Source organism: Mirounga leonina, unplaced genomic scaffold (assembly GCF_011800145.1).
Source record: "Mirounga leonina isolate KUSES-001 unplaced genomic scaffold, KU_Mleo_1.0 Mir_204, whole genome shotgun sequence".
Classification (NCBI taxonomy): Eukaryota; Metazoa; Chordata; class Mammalia; order Carnivora; family Phocidae; genus Mirounga; species Mirounga leonina.
The window spans coordinates 1,295,710-1,316,673 of NW_023270513.1; positions in this window are offsets into that span (position 1 = coordinate 1,295,710).

Sequence of the window (20,964 nt, forward strand, 5' to 3'; positions counted from 1 at the left end):
TCTAACTCCTCTTTTGGCCATTATTGTCATTACTTCTTTTTTTAAAAAAATTTTTATTTATTTATGAGAGAGAGAGAGAACAAGCAGGGAAGAGGGGCAGAGGGAGAGGGAGAAGCAGACTCCCTGCTGAGTAGGGAGTCAGACACAGGGCTTGATCCCAGAACCCTGAGACCATGACCTGAGCCAAAAGCAGACGCTTAACAACTGAACCACCCAGGCGCCCTTGTCATTACTTTTTATACACTACGATTCCATTGACACAATTTTGTTACTATTGTTTTATGCATTCACCTTTTAAATTAGGGAAAGAAAAAAGTAAAATCATATATTTTATACTGTCTTTATATTTATCTATGCAATTACCTTTACCATTGCTCTTTATTTCTTTGTATGGATCCTAGTTACCATCTACTGTCTTTTCTTTTCAGTTTGAAGGAATTTCTTGTAGTGCATAGCTACTGGTAACAGATTCTCTCAGTATTTGCTTATGTGGGAATAGATTTATCTTTTATTTTTTGAAAGATAATACTGCTGAATATAGAATTATTGATCCACAGTCTTTTTCTTTTTTCTTTTTTTAACTTATTTTACTTAAATTCAATTAGTTAACATATAGTGTATCATTAGTTTCAGATGTAGAGTTCAGTAATTCATCAGTTGCATATAACACCCAGTGCTCATTACATCACGTGCTCTCCTTAATGTCCATCACCCAGTTACCTCATCCCCCCCACCTCCCCTCCAGCAACCCTCCATTTGTTTCCTATAGTTAAGAGTCTCTTATCGTTTGTCTCTCTCTCTCTGATTTCATCTTATTTTATTTCCCCTCCCTCTCCCTCTGATCCTGTTTTGTTTCTTAAATGCCACATGTGAATGAAACCATATGATAATTGTCTTTCTCTGACTGAGTTATTTCGCTCAGCATAATACTCTCTAGTTCCATCCACGTCAATGTAAAAGGTAAGATTTCATCCTTTTTGATGGCTGAGTAATATTCCATTGTATATATATTTTTTTCTTTTTCTTTCAACCCTTTAAATATGCCATCACACTGTCTTCTGGTTTTCTTTGTTTCTGATGTAAAGTCAGGGATCATTTTTATGTGATAAGTCATTTTTCTCTTTCTGCTTTCAAGTTTTTCTCTTTGGCCTTGACTTTCATCAATGTGATTATGATGTGCCTAGGTGTGGATCTCCCTGTATTTTTATATTTGGAGGTCATTGATTTTCTTGGATATGTAGATTAGTATTTATCATCAAATTTGGGAAGTTTTCAGCTATTATTTATTCAACTATTTCTTTGCCCTTTCCTCTTTCTCTTCTCCCCTCCTTCAAGGATTCTCATTATGCATATGTTGGTGTATTTGATGGTGTCCCCCAGGTCCCTTAGGCTTTGTTCATATTCTTCATTCTTTTCTTTTTCTGCCTCTCAGAGTAGATAATCTCAATCAACTTATGTTCAAGCTCACTAATTCTTTCTTTTGCCAGCTCAAATCTGTATTCACCTAGCAACAGAGTGTCAAAATATGTGACCCATCAAAACCAGGATCTAACTGACATCTGTGGAATATTTTATACAACAACAGCATAATACACATTTTTCTCAACTTCACATGCAGCATTCACCAGGTAGACCACATTATGGGCTATAAAACACACCTTAACATATTTAAACTAATAGAAATTATTCCAAGTATGGTCTCAAATCATAAAGGAATTAAACTGGCAATCAATAACAGAAAGATAGCTGGAAAAATCCCAAAATATTTAACAACATAACTCTAAAAAAGTGGTTTCAAGAGAAACTTTAAAATATGAAAATACAACTTACCAAAATTTGTGGGATATAGAAAAAGTGCTTAGAAGGAAAATTTAGCATTGAATGTATACATTAGGAAAAAGGGAAGATTTAAAATGAATAACCTAAGCTTCTAGCTTTGGCCGATTGATTTTTGACAAGGGTGCAAAGGCAGTTCAATGAAGGAAGGATCTTTTCAACAAATTGTGCTGGAACAATTGTATATCCATGTACAATTAAAAAAAAATGAAGTAAAATAAAAAAAAAAACAAAGAACTTTAACCTAAACCTCATATCTTATAGACAACATAATTCAAAACAGAAAATAAACTTAAATGCAAAATTTTAAACTATAAAACTTAGAAAAAAACATAGGGTAAAATATTTGTGACCCAGTGGAGGTAGAGTTCTTAGATATGACACCAAACTATGATCCATAAAGGAGAAAGTTGACAAATTATATTTCATCAAAATTGAAAAATTTGCTCTGCAAAAGAAACTATTAAAAGAATGAAAATACAAGCTACAGCCTTGAAAAAGTATTTGCAAACTGAATATCCAACAAAGTCACCATATCTAGAATATATAACAAACTCTCAAAACCCAACAGTAAGAAAACAACCCAATCAAAAAATCTTTAAGAGACTTCACCAAGGAGGATATATGAAGGGCAATTAAGCTTTAAAAAGATAGTTGACATCTTTAGAGAAAAGCAAAATAAAAACATGATGAGATACCACTATATACCTATTAGAATGACTAAAAGTAAAAATATGTATACTGACAATACTAAGTACTGGCAAGGATGTGGAGATACTGGAACATACGTTGCTTAAGGGAATGCAAAATGGTACAGTTACTCTGTAAAACATTGTGGCAGTTTCTTAAAAAGTTAAACATACACTTACCATACAACACAGTGTCTTAGTCTGTTCGGGCTGCTGTAACAAAAATACCATAGACTAGATGATTTGAATAACAAGTATCTCATGGTATGTATATAGTACATTATTAGTTTTTGATGTAGTGTTCAATGATTCATCAGTTGTGTATAACACCCAGTGCTCATCACATCATGTGCCCTCCTTAATGCCCATCACACAGTTACCCCATTCCCCCACCCACCTCCCTTTCCACAACCCTCAGTTTGTTTCCCAGAGTCAAGAGTCTCTCATGGTTTGTCTCCCTCTCTGATTTCTTCATATTCAGTTTTCCTTCCCTTCCCCTATGATCCTCTGCACTATTTCTTATATTCCACATATGAGTGAAACCCTATGATAATTGTCTTTCTCTGATTGACTTATTTCAATTAGCATAATACCTTCAAGTTCTATCCATGTCAATGTAAATGGTAGGTATTCATCTTTTCTGATGGCTGAGTAATATTTCATTGTATAAAAAAATATTCCATTGTATATATGAACCACATCTGCTTTACCCATTCATCAGTCAATGGGCTCTGTTCTTGCTTGCATGGTTTCTGAGAAGTCAGATGTAATTCTTATCTTTGCTCATCTACAGGTAAGGCTTTTTTGCCTCCAGCTTCTTTAAAAAGATTTTTTTCTTTATCTTTGGTTTTCTGAAGTTTGAATATTATATGCTTAGGTGTAATTTTTTTTAACTTATATTTACTTGGTGTTCTCTGAGCTTCCTGGATTTGTGGTTTGGTATCTGACATTAACTTGGGGGAAATTCTTGGTCATTATTGCTTTAAACATTGCTTCTATTCCTTTCTCTCTTTTTTCTCCTTATATTCTAGTTATGAGTATATTACATCTCTAGTAGCTGTCCCACAGTTCTTGGATATTCTGGGTTTTTTTTCCAGTCTTTTTTTTTTTCTTTGTTTTCAGTTTTAGAAGCTTATATTGTCATATTCTCAAGCTCAGTGTTTCTTTCTGCAGCAATGTACAGCCTATTAATGAGCCTATCAAAAGCATTCTTCATTTCTGTTACACTGTTTTTGATCTATAGCATTTTTTCCTAAAATTTATATGTCTCTAGGGCGCCTGGATGGCTCAGTCAGTTAAGCATCTTCCTTCAGCTCAGGTCATGATCCCGGGGTCCTGGGATTGAGTCTCATATCAGGTTCCCTGCTCAGGGGAGTCTGCTTCTCTCTTTCTCTCTGCCCCTCTTCCCACTCATGCTCTCTCTCGCTTGCTCTCTCCCTCTCAAATAAATAAAATCTTTTAAAAAAAAGAATTTATATCTCTCTGCTTACATTATCTGTCCATTCTTGTAGTCATCTACTTTTTCCATTAAAGCCCTTTTTTCAAATTTTTATTTAAATTATAGTTAGTTAATATATAGTGTAATAATGGTTTCAGGAGTAGAACTTAGTGATTCATCACTTACATACAATACCTAGTGCTCAACACAACAAGTGCCCTCCTTAATACCCAACACCCATTTAACCCATCCCACTGCCCACCTCCCCTCCAATAAACCTCAGTTTGTTCTCTATAGTCTATTTTCTGGTTTGCCTCTCTTTTTTCCCCATATGTTCATCTCTTTTGTTTCTTAAATTCCACATATGAGTGAAATCATATGGTATTTGTCTTTCTCTAATTGACTTATTTCACTTAGCATAATACTCTCTAGCCCTATCCGCATTGTTACAAATGGCAAGAATTCATTCTTTTTATGACTGAGTAATATTGCATTATATACATATATCTTTTTATCCATTCATCAGTCAATGGGAATTTGGGCTCTTTCCATAATTTGGCTATTGTTGATAAGCTGGTATAAACATCGGGGTGCATGTATCCCTTCAAATCAGTATTTTTGTATCCTTTGGGTAAATACCTAGTAGTGCAAATGCCAGATCATTGGGTAGTTCTATTTTTACTTTTTGAGGAACCTCCATGCTGTTTTCCAGAGTGGCTGCACCAGTTTGGATTCCTACCAACAATGTAAGAGGGTTCCCCTTTCTCCACATCCTCACCAACACCTATTGTTTCCTGTGTTGTTATTTTAGGCATCCTGACTGGCGTGAAGTGATATCTCATTGTAGTTTGGATTTGTATTTCCCTGATGATGAGTGGTGTTGAGCACTTTTCATGTGTGTGTTAGCCATCTTTATGTCTTCTTTGGAAAAATGTCTATTCATGTCTTCTCATTTTTTAACTGGATTATTTATTTTTAGGGTGTTCAGTTTTGTAAGTTCTTTATATATTTCAAATACTAACTCATTATCAGATATGTCATTTCCAAATATCTTCTCCCATCCCATAGGTTGCCTTTCAGTTTTGTTGATTGTTTCCTTTGCTCTGTAGAAGATTTTTATCTTGATGAAGTCCCAATAGCTTAATTTTTGCGTTGGTTTCCCTTGCCTTGGGAGACATATCTAGTAAGAAATTGGTATGGCAGATGTCAAAGAGGTTACTGCCCATGTTCTCCTCTAGTATTTAAACGCTTTCATATCTCACATTTAGGTCTTTAATCCATTTTGAATTTATTTTGTGTATGGTGTAAGAAAGTGATCCAGTTTCATTCTTTTGCATGTTGCTGTCCAGTTTTCCCAACACCATTTGGTGAAGAGACTATTTTTTTCCCACTGGATATTCTTTCCTGCTTTTTCAAAGATTAGTTGACCATATAGTTGTGGGTTCATTTCTGAGTTGTCTATTCTGTTTCATTGATCTATGTATCTGTTTTTGTGTCAGTACTATACTGTCTTGATCATTACAGCTTTGTAATATAACTTTTTTTTATTATGTTCAGTTAGCCACCATATAGTACATTATTAGTTTTTTGATGTAGTGTTCAATGATTCAATAATTGCATATAACACCCAATGCTCATCACAACACATGCCCTCCTTAATACCTATCTCCCAGCCACTCCATCCCCCCACACCCCTCCCCTCTGAAACCCTCAGTTTGTTTCCCAGAGTCCATAGTCTCTCATGGTTTGTCTCCATCTCTGATTTCCACCCTTCAGTTTTCCCTCCCTTCCCCTATGGTCTTCCAGGCTTTTCTTTATGTTCCACATATGAGTGAAACCATATAATTGTATTTCTCTGCTTGACTTATTTCACTTAGCATAATCCCCTCCAGTTCCACCCATGTTGATGCAAATGGTGGGTATCCATTTTTTCTGATGGCTAAGTAATATTCCATTGTGTGTGTGTGTGTGTGTATTTATATATATACACACACATCTTCTTTATCCATTCATCTGTTGAAGGGCATCTTGGCTTCTTCCACAGTTTGGCTATTGTGGACATTGCTGCTATGAACATTGGGGTGCATGTGCCCCTTCTTTTCACTACATCTGTATCTTTAGGGTAAATACCTAGTAGTACAATTGTTGGGTCGTAGGGTAGTTGTATTTTTAACTTTTTGAGGAACCTCCATACTATTTTCCAAAGTGGCTGTACTAGCTTGCATTCCCACCAACAGTGCAAGAGCGTTCCCCTTTCTCCACATCCACATTCCACATCTCCACATTGTTGTTTCCTGCCTTGTTAATTTTTGCCATTCTAACTAGTGTAAGGCAGTACCTCATTGTGGTTTATATATATAACTTAACATCTGGAATTGTGATGCCTCCAGCTTTGCTTTTCTTTTTCAAGATTGCTTTGTCTGTTCAGGGTCTTTTGTGGTTCCATACAAATTTTACGATTATTTGTTCTAGCTCTGTGAAAAATGGTATTGGTATTTTGATAGGGATTGCATTAAATGTGTAGGTTGCTTTGGGTAGTATAGACATTTTAATGATATTTGTTCTTCCAATCCACGAATATGGAATGTCTTTCCATTTCTTTGTGTCCTCTTAAATTTCTTTCATCAGTGTTTTATAGTTTTCAGAGTATGGATATTTTACTTCTTTGGTTGGGTTTCTTCCTAGGTATCTTACGATTTTTGGTGCAATGGTAAATGGGATTGGTCCTTGATTTCTCTTCCTGCTACTTCATTATTGATGTACAGAAATGCAATAGATTTGTGTGCATTGATTTTGTATCCTGAGACTTTACTGAATTCATGTATCAGTTCTAGAACTTTTTGGTGGAATTTTTCAGGATTTCTACATAGAGTATCATATCATCTGCGAGAGTGAAAATTTGACTTCTTTGGATGCCTCTTATTTCTTTTGTTGTCTGATTGCTGGGGCTAAGACTTCCAGTTCTATGTTAAATAACAGTGGTGAGAGTGGACATCCCTGTCTTGTTCCTGACCATAGAGGAAAAGCTCTCTGTTTTTCCCCATTGATGATGATATTAGCTGTGGGTTTTTCATATATAGCCTTTATTATGTTCAGGTATGTTCCCTCTAAGCCTACTTTGTTGAGGGTTTTTATCATGAATGGATGTTGTACTTTGTCAAGTGCTTTTTCTGCATCTATTGAGAGGATCATATGGTTCTTATTCTTTCTTTTATAAATGTGGTGTATCATGTTGATTGATTTGTGAATATTGAACCACCCTTGCAGCCCAGGAATAAATCTCACTTGATCATGGTGAATGATTCTTTTAATGTATTGTTAGTATTTTATTGAGAATTTGTGCCTCCACATTCATCAGGAATACTGGCCTGTAGTTCTCTTTTTTAGTGGAGTCTTGATCTGGTTTTGGAATCAGGGTAATGCTGGCCTCATAGAATGAGTTTGGAAGTTTTCCTTTCTTTTCTATTTTTTAGAAGAGTTTGAGAAGAATAAGTATTAACTCTTTAAATGTTTGGTAGAATTCACCTGTGAAGCCATCTGGCCCTGGACTGTTGTTTGTTGGGAGCTTTTTGATTACTGATTCAATTTCTTTGCTGCTTATTGGTCTATTCAAGTTTTCTATTTCTTCCTCTTTCAGTTTTGGTAGTTTATATGTTTCTAGGAATTTATCCATGTCTTCCAGGTTGTCCAATTTGTTGGCATGTAGTTTTTCTTAATTGTCTCTTATAATTGTTTGTATTCCTGTGATAGTGGTTGTTATTTCTCCTCTCTCATTTGTGATTTTATTTATTAGGGCCCTATCTCTTTTCTTTTGGATAAGTCTGGCTAGAGGTTTATTGATTTTATTGCTTTTATTTTTTTCCCCCAAAGAACCACCTCCTGGTTTCATTGATCTCTTCTGTTGTTTTTTAGTTTCTATGTTACTTCTGCTCTAATCTTTATATTTCCCTTCTTCTGCTGGCTTTAGGCTTTGTTTATTGTTCTTTCTCTAGATCCTTAAGGTGTAAAATTGGGTTTTTTATTTGAGATTTTGCTTGCTTCTTAAGGTGGGCCTGTATTCCTATATATGTCCCTCTTAGGACCACCTTTTCTGTGTTCCGAAAGTTTGGAACCATTGTATTTTCATTTGTTTCCATGTATTTTTTAATTTCTTCTTTAATTTCCTGATTGATCCATTCATTCTTTACTAACATGTGCTTTAGCCTCCATGTATTTGTGCTCTTCCTAATTCTATTTGTTCTGGTTGACTCCAAGTTTCACAGCATTGTGATCAGAAAAGATGCATGGTATAATCTCAATCTTTTTGTACTTGTTGAGGCCTAATTTGTGACCTAGTATGTGATCTATTCTGGAGAATGTCCCATGTGCACTTGAAAAGAATGTGTATTTTGCTGCTTTAGAATGAAATGTTCTGAATATATCTGTTAAGTACATCTGTCCAGTGTGTCATTCAAAGCCATTGTTTCCTTGTTGATTTTCTGCTTAGATGACCTGCCCATTGATGTAAGTGAGGTATTAAAGTCCCCTACTATAATTGTATTATTATCAATGAGTTCCGTTATGTTTGTTATTGTTTTATATATTTGGGTGCTCTAATGTTGGAGGCATAAATATTTACAATCATTAGATCTTCTTATTGGATAGTCCCCTTATTTTGATATACTGCCCTTTTTCATCTCTTGCTACAGTCTTTGATTTAAAATCTAGTTTGTCTGGGGGCACCTTGGAGGCTCAATTGGTTAAGCACCTGACTCTTGATCTGAGTTCAGGTCTTAATCTCAAGGTTGTGAGTTCAAGCCCCATGTTGGGCTCCATGCTGGGTGTGGAGCCTTCTTAAAAATGAATGAATGAATGAATGAATGAATGAATAAATAAATAAATAAATAAATAAAATCTATAAGTGTTGCTACTCCAGGTTTTTTGACATCCATTTGCATGATATATATTTCTCCATCCCCTCACTTTCAATCTGTAATTGTCTTTAGGTCTAAAATCAGTCCCTCCTAGGCAGCATATAGGTGGGTCTTTTATTTTTATCCATTGTGACACCCTATGTCTTTTGATTGAGCATTTAGTCTATTTACATTCAGAGTAATTATTGATAGATACGTATTTAGTGTGATTTTATTCCTTGTTTTGTCATTGTTTCTGGAAATTTTCTCTTTCTTTCTCGTCTTTGTCACTTTTGGTCTTTCCTTCCCACTCAGAGATTCCCCTTTAATATTTCTTGTAGGACTGGTTTAGTGTCCACAAACTTCTTTAGTTTTTGTTTGTCTGGGAAACTCTATATCTTTCCTTCTATTCTGAATGATAGCCTTGCTGGATACACTATTCTTGGCTGCAGATTATTCCCATTCAGCACACTGAATATATCATGCCAATCTCTCTGAATTGTCAAGTTTCTGTGGAGACGTCTGCTGCTAACCTTATGGGTCTTCCTTTGTAAGTTAGGGATTGTGTTTGTCTTGCTGCTTTTAGGATTTTTTTTTTATCACTATATTTTGCAAATTTAACTACAATATGTCTTGGTGTTGGCCTGCTTTTGTTGATTCTGATATGAGTTCTCTGTGCTTCCTGGAATTGGATGTCTATTTCTTTCCCCCAGCTTAAGGAAGTTTTCAGTTATTATTTCCTCAAATAAAACTTCTGCCCCATTTTTTCTCTCTTCTTCTGGAACTTCTGTGATATGAATGGTATTACGTTTGATGGAGTCACTGAGCTCCCTAAGTCTGCTCTCATGATCTATCATTCTTTCTTTTGTTCAGTTTCATTACTTTCCACAATTCTATCTTCTATATTACTTATTTGTTCCTCTGTTTCTTCCATCCTTGTGGCCATTTACATCCAGTCAGTTTCAAATCTCAGATATTGCATTTTTCATTTCTGCCTGATTGTTTTTTAGCTCTTTTATCTCTGCATAAAAGAGATAAGAGTAAGGATATCCCTGATGTCTTCCATGCTTTTCTCAAGCCCAGCAAGTATCCTTATAATTGTTGCTTTAAATTCTGCATCAGGCATATTACTTTATCTGTTTCAATTAGATCTTTGGCCATGACCTTTTCTTGTTCCTTCTTTTGGGATGAATTCTGCTGTCTTGACATTTTGTCTAGGTCTCTGTGTTCTTGTGAGTGTTAGAAAATTCTGTTATGTTTCCTGCTCCTGTGAGTAATGGCTTTATGAAGAAAAGGTCATACAACGTCCAGTGTCTGGCACTTCAAGAAGTGTCTCTGGTGTGTGCTGCATGGACTCTGCTGCTGTGTTTTGGCTGCTTTATTCCTCAGGTCAGTCATCTGAAGAGGCTCTCCTTGCCTGTAGTGGACAATGTTTGAACCTTGGCCAGAGTGTGGTGAGTTTTAACTAGGTATACTCTGGTCTGCTTGTTAGATGAGACCTGATTCTATTTCCACTAGAATTGAAGCTTTGCAGAACCCTATGGTCAGTAGAAATGGTGCATGTGGGGGTTTGTGCTGGTCTTCTGGGTAAGGGGCCTACTGCATTGGTCCTTAGGCACACCTGCCCAAGAAAAGCAGTACAGCTGTGCACAGGGATGCAGGACCTGGTGTAAGCAGGTTAGGCAGCCACTGTTGGTGCTGTGTTGTTTACTAAAGTTGGTTTATGCTGAAGGCAAAGAAGGGAAATGTCACCAGCAACACCTTTGTCCCCAGAGAGGGGAGTCCATACTTGCTGTTCTCAGGGAAGCTCCCTCAGAAGAACAAATAATTTCCCATCATGCATCCTAGGCATTTTTCAGATCACTGTTTTCACACTATCTGTCTCTGGGTTGCTTGCCTGCCTAGAGCAGAGCAGTGCACTTTGGGTTCTATCACAGACAAGCCTGTTGACTTTTAAAACCCCAAACTTTAGTAACCTGATGTGACAGGGACCTGCACTGGCCTTCTGGGTGAAGGGTTTGCCATGCTAGGACCAATGCAGTTTTGACCCAGAAGGGCAGTCATGCCAGAGCACAAGGACGTGGGATTTGGAGCAAAGCAGGCTAAACAGCCAGTGTCCAGCCTCAAAAAGTGTCTCTGTGCCTATGCTGAGGAGCAGGGGAGGGAAATGGTGCCTACAGGCTCCTTTGTCCCCAGAGAGGTATTGCCACTTCCCACAGATACCCTCCAAGAAGAGGGAGACCCCCCTGCACCTTAGGCGATCCTCAGTTTATGCCGTCTGCCACAGGGTTGCTTGCCTGTCTTCTCTCCAGGAGTAGGGCAGTGCCCTCAGGTCTCTATCCCAGTCAAACCCACAGATCTCCAAAACTCCAGTCTTTGAACCTGGCTAGTTGCAAAAACTCAAAATTCAACCCTCTCGTTTTCCCAGCCAATGGCTTTGGGGAAGTGCTCTCCTTATGTATATCACTGTGCACTCCATTCTCACTTGCTTTTCTCCATACAGGGCTCCTTTCCTTCTGCAGCACCCACAATTTGTTGCTCCCCCAAACCACATTTCCACACTTCCTACCTTCCTCAATGTGACCTCTTCTCTCCCTCTAGCTGTGCAGTTTGTTCTATCAGCCCTAAGGTTGATTTCTTGGGTATTCAGAATGATTTGATATTTATCTAGCTGTGTTCAAGGGACAAGGCAAGGTTAGGGTCCTCATACTATGCCACCATCTTAGCTCCCCTCTCTATATATCATATTTTCTTTATCCATTCATCTATTGATAGACACTTGGGTTGCTTTCATATCTTGACTATTGTAAATAATGCTGCAATAAACATAGCAGTGCATATATCTTTTTATTAATGTTTTCATTTTGTTTGGGTAAATACCCAATAGTGGAATTACTGGATTATATGGTAATTCTATTTTTAATTTTTTGAGGAAACTCCGTACTGTTTTCCACAGTGGATGCACCAACTTACATTCCTACCAACAATGCATGACAGTTCCGTTTTCCCCACATCATCACTTGTTATTTCTTGTGTTTTTAATTTTAGCCATTCTGACAGGTGTCATGTGAAGGAAACCTTCCAAATTCATTCTATGAGGCCAGCATTACCCCGATACCAAAACCAGATAAAGACACTACAAAAAAAAGAAAACTACAAGCCAATATCTCTGATAAATATAGATGCAAAAATTCTCAACAAAATATTAGCAAACCGAATCCAACAATACATTAAAAGAAAAACGATTTACCATGATAAAGTTGGATTTAGTCCAGTGATGCAAGGTTTATTCGATATTTACAAATCAATCAACATGACTCATCATATTAACAAGAGAAAGGATAAAAACCATAATATCCTCTCAATAGATGCAGAAAAAGCATTTGACAAATTACAATAGCCATTCATGATAAAAATTCTCAACAAAGTAGATCTAGAGGAAAAATACCTCAAAATAGTATGTCCTGTAATTTTTTTGTTGAAAGGTGGACATGATGTACTGGATAAAAGGAACTGTGGTAAATAGGCCTTCAGTAAAATAGTGGTAAAATGTGTGTGGCGGGGAAGTGTTCTAGAGTCCTATGATTAGGTCTCAATCTTTTGTTCAACCTACACTTCTAAACTGTGAACTTCACCAGTGTTTCTCAGTAACCCCCTCCCACTTAGGTGGGACAAGAGGACTAGAGGGGACTGGAGTTTGGTATTTCCCTTCTCCCACATGGAAGATGAGTGCTGGCTGGAGTTGGATATTTCTTTTCTCCTGGTAATTTAGATTCTGCTAATATCCCAGCAGGTTAGGCTCTGGTTAAGTAATTTGTCCTGAAGGCATACCTTGTGAAGAACAGAGTGCTCTGGTATATTTCAAGATGGTTCCTTTTCCTCTCCTCTTGCTGGAAGGGTAAGGGAATTTCCCCTGATATTTACTGTGAGAATTCTTAGAACTCCTAGAACTGAAATTCTCAAAAGCATAGGGGTCATTCTTGGTCCCCCTGGGGCTTTTAACTCTCAGACTTGTCACTCTAAGTCTCCAGTAATTCATCAGTTACAGTTCATAGCACTGGCTCCCCAGAGATCTCTGCTTATTAGCTTCTGTTCTGGTAGGTTGTGATTCTCTGTTTCTACCTGTCTGTCTGTCTGTCCAATTGTGGAGGTAGCAGTCTTCCCAGTAATCTCACTTCTCTGACAGTTCAAAGAACAGTTGTTGATTTTTCAGTGTGGTGACTTCTAAGCTCCTTATATACTGGACTGGAAACTAGAAATCCTATGTGTTAATTTAAAATATAAAATTTTTAAAAGAAAAAATTCTCAGCCACACCCATAGTCCAATGATGCCTCATTGCCTTGTACAAATAATGGTGAGAGGCATGATTGGGCTTGAGACAAAGGTTACAAACTTGCAGTGATAGCCTGTATGCCCCAAATTTGTCATATGTTTTTGATCACTTGGGGGTTTGCTATTCAAGTACTGTAGGCACTTTGTCCACTGTTAACTAAACCAATGGTTCCCAAAACCCAGTGGCATCAGAACTATTTTGAAATAATTAATCCTGGCCTCCATCCCCAGAATTTCTGATTTAGGAGGTCTAAGTTAGGCCCGAGGATTATCTTTGTTTGTCTTTGTATTTACTTTTTTGGCTGTTTTTTGCTTCTCAGCCATACTGATGCACAGCAAGATTTAAAAATTGCTACTGTATATCTCTCAGAAATCTAAAATTCAAATTCCAAGCCTTCAATATGCATTACTTCAGTATGACCTGCAGGTGGTGCTGCTGTAGTATCTCAATATAACTCAGACCAACAACTAAAAGGGAAAACAGGTTTAGGGAGAAAATTAATATAAATTTAGGGCCCTAGATCCAACAAGAATAAAAGATCTCATTGTTTAGGTGACAGAACAATAAAGGTTAATTCATACTAATTATATTACTAATATAATACCTTATATTACCCCCAGCAGTTCTGAAATGACATTTTTAACCCTTCTAACTCTATACATAGGTACTCAGCAGGTTCAGGTTTATAAAGACCTAGGCTCCTTTTATAACACCATTGCCTTTAACCACAGGAGACTTGCCATAACCAGAAATATTCTCTTTTAATTTTTCACCAAAAAAAAAAAAAAAGAAAAAAAGCCAAAGCCCATGGAGGAATTTGAAGATTTAATAAACCTCTGCCATAGATTTTATATATGGATACTTGTGTCTGGACTCCAAAATCAGAGTATAAGCACATTCACTTTTCAAAGATGGGCATTCTGACTATAACACCCAAAAATCAGGGGTCCCTGGGTGTCTCAGTCGTTTGAGCATCTGATGCTTGATTTCAGCTCAGGTCATGATTTGAGAGTTGAGGGATCGAGCCCCACACTGGGCTCCATTCTCAGCACAGAGTCTGCTTGAGATTCTCGCTCTCCCTCTCCCTGTACCCCTCCCCCCATTTTCTCGTTCTCTCTCTCTTTCTCTAAAAATAAATAAATAAAAACTTTATTAAAAAAAAGACCAGAAAATCATCTGAAGTTCTGATAAGGACTAGAATTTCCATTTCCTGTCCTGAAAACATCTCCCAAGTAGGTGACAATTTACTTGGCAAAGTGGGTTATCTGGTCACAAACCTGGTCCTAAGGTAATGTTGGCAGCACTTAGAGATGAAGTTCAGGGTCTCAATTGCTCTAGGAAATAATGTTTTTAGGTCTCAAGATAGTTATGCCTAAGGTCAAACAGGCACATGGTCAGGGAGTGATGGTTTATATTACTTATCTCTGAGCTTCAAGGGTATAGGTGCCATCAGAAGCAAATGTCCTTCAATAAAGCAGAGCTTCCCAACCTGTGAGCTGCAACACAGATATTAATCCCATCAGCCTTAGGTGGCTGGGCAGAGCCTGAGGCACGTGGAGTATGGAGCGGCCAACTCTGACTACGAGTAGTCTCCATTTAACCCACTGCACTAGACAAATGTTATCATTTTCTATGTGCACTTTGGCATGAGAAAGATTGGGATTTTTTTAAATAAATTCTGCCAGGACTAGGGCAGGCCTGGGCCAGGTCAGTAGCTGGGCCTACTAGACCCAATTCCCCAATAATCCCAAAGACCAAGCATACATTTTTTTTAACTGGGTACCACTACCCTCTCTACAGTTTCTTTGACAACCAGGACATCTCCTGACTCAATGTAAGGCTCAGCTAAAATTAAGGTTATACTCAAACTTACCCCATTTTCCTATCACTAGCAGCTAAAATGTTTTCCAGATATGGGTTCAGGCCATGCAGCAGTGTCCTCTTGTGGCCTGCTCACTAAGCAACTATCAACTAAGAATATCTCTCTCTCCAACTTATATCCTCATGCACTGTCTCAGATGTATTCTGTACTAGTCTCTATATCAGTGTGACCAAGAGATAAAGTCAAGTGACCAGCAGGCTCTTAATTCTAGCATGTCCAAGAGTATGGCTGGATCAGTGGTCTAGGCTAGTTTGTCTCAGATAAGACTCCTTCTTGGAAGCATAGCCTCAGGGTAAGATTATTCATATATGTAGACAGGTCAGTAGAATGTGATGGAATAATGGCTTACTGACCTTTACCCATAGTAAAGGCAGAAAAGAGTGGTGTTGGCATGTTCTGTCAAGACATGGATGTAATGTGGCTAGAAATATCATGGAATCTTTTCTGAGGGGGCTACCTATGTGTAAGGAACAAATTGTCTTTCTATTACAGTAATCCCCCCTTATCCACAAGAGATACATTCCAAGACCCCAAATGGATGCCTGAAACCGTGAAATAGTACTGAACTACGTTTTTTTCCCTGTACATACATACCTATGATAAAGTTTAATTTATAAATTAGGCATAGTAAGAGATTAACAACAATAACTAATAATAAAATATAACAATTATAATAATATATTGTTATAAAACTTATATCAATGTGGTCTCTCTCTCAAAATATTATATTGTACTGTACTCACTCTTCTTGTGATGATGTGAATGATAAAATGACTATGTAATGAAATGAAATGAGGTGAATGACGTAGGCATTGTAACTAGTAGCATTAAGCTACTTGTGGCCTTCTGACCATACGTGAGAAGGATCATCTGCTTCCAAACCACTGTTGACTGCAGGTAATTGAAACTGCAGAAGTGAAACCATGGATAAGAGAGGACTACTGTACCTCTCTGCATCTCAACTGTACCCCCTTAGGAGGTTAGTAGATCCGTGATAAATGCCACTTACCCAGAAGGTCCACGGAAGTCTACAGCAATAGAGACAAAGCCTGTTGTTGGAAGCCCAAGGGCATTAGCTTGAGTCCAGGGATCATCAGCACTGTGAGCACAAGGTGAGCAGCTCTGCCCTGGCCTTTCCTCTTGGGGAAAATGTAACTTCTCTCCATCATTCCAAATCTTCAGTAAAGTCCAATATGCACATTCAGCCTTTTGTGGTGAACTGCATTGAATAAAGGGATAGGGCTTCCAAGGGGGTGTCCTTTGCCCTGTTCTCCCACTCAGTGAGCCCTCTGCAGAGGTATCAACATTAACTCAGAGGGAACTATAGTTCAAGATGTACAGGTGGTGACAAGGTGAAGCAAAGGGAAATAGCAAGGATAAACATGTGGAACAGAAAAGCAGTACTCAGTGGTAGACATGAGACAAACCTCCTTTCCCCCCTCAAAATATACCAGAGAGTATGACTCCTGAGGGAATTTGATATTGAAATCTTTAAATATTTATTTTAAGTGATGGCCTTATTGCTATATAACTCACATACCATAAAAATTCACCAGCTTAAAGTGTACAATTCAGTGGTTTTTAGTATATTAACAAAGTTGTGCAACCATCACAGCAATCAATTTTAAAATATTTTCATTCCTGGGCGCCTGGGTGGCTCAGTTGGTTAAGTGACTGCCTTCGGCTCAGGTCATGATCCTGGAGTCCCGGGATCGAGTCCCGCATCGGGCTACCTGCTCAGCAGGGAGTCTGCTTCTCCCTCTCCTGCTCCCCCCTCTTGTGCTCTTTCTCTTTCTCACTCTCTCTCTCAAATAAATAAATAAAATCTTTAAAAAATAAATAAATAAATAAAAATAAAATAAAATATTTTCATTCCTTCCAAAAGAAACTCCATACTCATTAGTAATCATTCCCCATGACACCACTAATCAACTTTCTGTCTTATCTCTATGGATTTTCCTTTTCTGGACAATTCATATAAATGCAGTCCTACAATATGTGGCCTTTGTGATTTGTTTCTTTCACTTAGCATAATGTTTTCAAGTTTCATGCATGTTGTACCATGTATCAGTACTTTAATCCCTTTTTATGGCCAAGTAATATTTCACTTTAAACATATACCACTTTTGTTTATCCATTCATCTGTTGATGGACATTTGGGTTGTCTATACTATTTGGTTATTATGAATAATGGTATTATAAATATTAATGTATAAGTCTTTGTCTGAACATATGTTTTTATTTCTCTTAGGTAGATACCTAGTAGTGGAATTGTTAAGTTATATGGTAACTCTATATTTAACTTTTTAAAAAACTGCCAGACATTTTTTTCTTTTCTAAAGTTATTATTATGAATAGCTACTGCTTTTATCATCATAAAAATAAAAAATTCTCAGTAGACAGTTGAAACCAGAAAAGCTTCTGTAACCATCCTATACTAGTTGATTCTGAAAATCACTCCAAGCTCATCTTGCCACTTTCTTCACACTTTTCCTTTTACCCCACCCCTAGTTTCTGTCTTACTGGTATTGTAACTAAATGAAGGCCATTATGCCTAGAGCAAAGGAGGGGGTTGCAAAGGCCCTCAGGCAGGTCCCTGTGGCTGGAGTAGAGCAAGCAAACAAGTGAGAGTGGTAGATGAAGTCAGAAAAGAAACAGTGTCAGTCAAGGAAGGCCTCCCTGACAAAGCAGTATTTGAACAGATATCTGGAGGGAAGCATTCCAGACAAAGGGAGCAACCAGTACAAAGGCCCTGTGGTGGGAGCATGTTTGGCTTGTTTGAGGAATAGCCAAGGAAGCTGAGGCATGGCTGGAGGAAAGTAAGTGAAGTTGAGAGTGATACGTGAGGAGGGCAGAGAGGCATGGTGTGGGGCAGATATTATAGAGCCTTGAAGGCCATTGAAAGGGTATTTACTTTCAGAAAAATAGAGAGCAATGGGAGAGTTTTAAAGAAAGGACATGATCTGACTTACATTTTGGAAGAATACCTCTGGCTGCTATGTGAGGGGAGGCTCCAGAAGTAACAGGGGCTTTTTAACTACCCAGACTTTCTGAGCCAACTGGAAGGAACCCTAAGCTTTACAAAGCCTGACATCCAGGGTATGTACAGCTACATCAGCCAGAGGTGTTTTGTTTTTGTTTTTGTTTTTTCTAACTTAAATTCAATTACAGTGTCCCCTGTTTAACACTCTCCAGTATCTCCCCATCATACTCAGTAAATTCCAGTGTCCTTGCCTGGTTATTTCTTTGTCCTCTTCACTTCCAACTGTCCCCCTTCCTCTCTCAGCTCCAGCCACATTGGGCTGCCTTCCTAGTTGTCCTTCCCCCACATTCATCAGGTTTATTCCTGCCTCAAGGCCTTTGCACTTGTTTCTTTTGCTGGAATGCTCTTCTCTAAGCTCTTTCAATGAATTGCTTCTTATTAGTATTCAGATCTTAGCCAAAATGTTACCTTTCCAGAGAAGCTTCCCTGACCTCTCACTATAAAGTAGCCTCCAGGGCCCTTCATACCACAGTACCCAACTTTCTTCTTTCTCAGAACTTATCTATCTTTGTAATTATATCAACTATTTACTTACTGCCTAAGTTCATCACTAAAATGGGAGTTTATTTTATTCAGTGTTGTATTCCCAAGAACCTAGGACAGTACTGGTACATAGTAAGCAATTAATAAATGCTTGCTGAACAGATGAATGTAAGAAAATCAAGCCTTTCTCCTCTTCATTTCTCTACCATTGTAGAGATAGATTTCTTGAAAGAAAATGTACAAAAAGTAAAGGAGGCTAAAAATAAAACAAAGAAAGAAAATGCAGAAAGTATAGCAGAGCTTTACAATAAAGCATGGGTCACTAAGAGTTAGTGAGATTGCATCTACCTGAAACCAACAGGTAACATCATACTTAATGGTGGAAGACTGAAAGCTTCCTGCTAAAGCCAAGAACAAGACACAAATATCCACCCTTGCCAGTTCTTTTCAACCTTGTACTATAAGTTCTAGGGGAATAAGGAAAGAAAACTGAATAAAAGACATGCAAATTGGAAAAAAAAAAAAAGAAGTAAAACTACCTCTATTTGCAGATGACATGATCTTGTATATAGAAAATCCTAAAGAATCCGCTAAAAAACTATCAAACCAATAAACAAGTTGAGCAAGTTTGTAGGCAGCTTCTAGGGCAAGAGGGCTGGTAAATGGGGTTTCCAGCGCCTCCCAAAACTGACGGAGTAACCCACACACGTCCTCGGATACCATTTTCATGGAATGAAACAGTCTAGACAGACAAAAACTCTTTCTGCTTTCCTGCAAGTTTCTCCCCTGCCCCATCTCCATCACCCCTTTGTGAAAAGGTTGAAGGATTATATTCTCATATCCTGTGTGCCCTGTTAGCTGTGCCAGCCAAGCTAATCTGTAGTCAGAGTATAGTTATCTCAGGATAAGAAATCGGGACTCTGTAATGTATCTTTTCCTAAGCTTTTGTATTTTTTCTCCCTCTCTCCCTCCCTCTCTCCAGTTTGTTTTTCAGTTGGTTTCCTAGCAAATTTCCTTTTGAGAAATTCCAATATTGTCTCATCTGAACTGAAGGAAATAGGATTTGTCTACATCTCAGCTGCTGCAGGGCTAGCTTGGGAGGTCGGAGGTCCCTTGAGGCCAGGTGTGGGGGTGGCTGAAGCCAGCACAACTGGAGATGCAGGGAAGGGTTGGAGCTGTACAGATTTGCGGATTTTTTGTTTTTTGTTTCTTGGATGATGGCTTAAGATACTGAAATGATAGGCTTTTGGCTAAGGATCGAGTGCATCTCACTGGGGAAGAATGTGGTTGCCTGGAGACTTGCCGATCTGATCAAGATGACTTTAACTGGAAATGGGGGTGGGGTGCAAAACATGCCTATATCAGACCATAAAGCCAGATACTATAGACAACAGCAGGCATTTCAGCGACAGAAAAATAATAGTGAGAGACACCTAGTGATTTGTAGAAGAAAATGACTGGGAAGGAAATTGGGTATGGTGCTTCCGGCTTCAACTGTCAATGTGCCAGTGTGAAAAGTGAGAGCAGAAAACAAAACAAATTGGGATTTTTAATACAAAGAAGTAAAAATAAATCAAAGATATAACTAAGACTTAGAAGAAAGGGATTCACAACTGAAATATACTCATGGGCACTTCTAAAGACATAAATCTGATAGGATTCAGGTTACCCACCAGTAGGAAGATGGCCCTTTGCCCACCTGCTACAAGTTTATGTCATCCTAAGGGTCAGGTTAAGAACAGAGAATCAGGGGAAGAAGTACTAAGGGAAATTCAAAAATTGTGGAAATTCACCATTTGCTCATTTATTTAGTGCCCTGCACTCATGATAGGGCAGTGAACAAGTCAGACAAGATTTCTGTTCTCATGGAGCTAGTATTGAGGGTAAATAAACAATAAACACACGAACAAGTAAATTAACAAGATGATTTCAGATAGTGAAAAGTTCACAGAAAAAATAAAACTGATAGTGAAAGAGAGGAACTATTATAGTTTGGGTGGTCTTGGATGGCCTATCTACAGAGGTGACTTTTGAACTGAAATAAGATCAAAAAGGAGGATAAACTATGCAAACATCTGAGGGGAGAGCATGCAAGCAGAGGAAACATTGAAGGCAGGACTTGCAGCAGGAACAAGCTTGACCTGTTGGAGAAAATGGAAGATGGCCATTATCCCAGTTTTAGTTCTCCCAGATGCAGACCCCGAGAAAAGAATTTGAGTGCAGGTAGTTTATTGGGAGATGTGGGGAATACCAGTAGGTCAGCGGGAAAATGACACAGGGAAAGAAAGGCAGCTGGTAAAGGGTATGTTAATAAGCCAGCTACACAGTGGGTAACAGTCCTAATACCTCAGGGAAATGCTTGGAAAT